Source organism: Schistocerca serialis, chromosome 9, assembly GCF_023864345.2.
Source record: "Schistocerca serialis cubense isolate TAMUIC-IGC-003099 chromosome 9, iqSchSeri2.2, whole genome shotgun sequence".
NCBI classification, from domain to species: domain Eukaryota; kingdom Metazoa; phylum Arthropoda; class Insecta; order Orthoptera; family Acrididae; genus Schistocerca; species Schistocerca serialis.
Window position 1 is genome coordinate 101,652,893 of NC_064646.1, and position 1,197 is coordinate 101,654,089.

At 42.8% G+C, this 1,197-nt stretch overlaps 1 pseudogene; it reads left to right on the forward strand.

Annotated features, from left to right (window-relative positions):
* Positions 1-677: 677 nt before the first annotated feature.
* On the forward strand, positions 678-795 carry LOC126420251 (5S ribosomal RNA; annotated as a pseudogene).
* The last annotated feature ends 402 nt before the right edge of the window (positions 796-1,197 follow it).

Consider the following 1,197-nt stretch of genomic DNA (forward strand, 5'->3'; position numbering starts at 1 on the left):
CGAACACAGTGGGTGGGAATTACTGGATTTCGAAAAAGTGATTCTTTGATTGTGTTGCACTGTGAAGTACGAATAACTGGTGAAGATGTACTGGATCGAATTGGGGCAAACAAGAAATTGTTGAATGTTCGAATGTGTGTGGATTCCTAAGGGACCAAACTGCTGAGGTCATCGGTCCCTAGACTTACACACTAGTTAAACTAACTAATGATAAGAACAGCACACACACACCCATGCCCGAGGGAGGACTCGAACCTCTGGTGGGAGGAAACAAGAAATTTATTGCTCGACTTGACTAGAAGAAGGGATTGGTAAAGCACACTAGAAGAAGGGATTGGTATAATACACTTCTGGAGACATCAAGAAATGAATGCAGCAAGCAGGTTCAAATGGTTGTAGGTTGCACACAATAGACTAGCAAGGAGAACAGCATCAAACCAGTCTTAGGACTGAAGACAACAGCAGCAACAACAACACAACATACCTACAATGAATACAGGCTTAGGTTTTATTTGATTTTACAATAATTTATAAAAATTCTTGCTTGGTTATGTATTCTGTCACTGAGATATTATTTTTCTAAGTCACAACAGTGTGTTTCGTACAAAGGGGCACCTAATGACTGTAGACAGATGCAGCAACAGTTGTAAAATTATAATTGATTCTTCATTACAGCCACCTACGGCCTTGCCACAGTGGTAACACCGGTTCCCGTCAGATCACCGAAGTTAAGCGCTGTCGGGCTGGGTTAGTACTCGTATAGGTGACCGTCCGGTCTGTCGAGCGCTGTTGGCATGCGGGGTGCACTCAGCCCTTGTGACGCCTGTGTGCTGAGGATGACACAGCGGTTGGTAGGTACTGTTGGGCCTTCATGGCCTGTTCGGACGGAGTTTAGTTATTTATTGCATCCACAGTTGCTACATTAAGTCCAAACTGCGCCTGTAATAAATAACCACTTACGGTGTAGTTTCCTTTCAGGAAGTTCGGGGGTTTTATTTTCTAGAAATAAGTTAGATGGATCATTGACAAATACGACACTGCGTTTATACGGGGATTTGAGATATCTCGTTCGTGAGACCACTTTACCCAGACTTGTATTGTTCATGTCATACGCTCTTTTGCAACGGCATGGCGAGATCTCTGTATTTTTGTTGTGTACATTAGTTTTCCTTCTTTCTTTGAGGATGTTGTATTTGA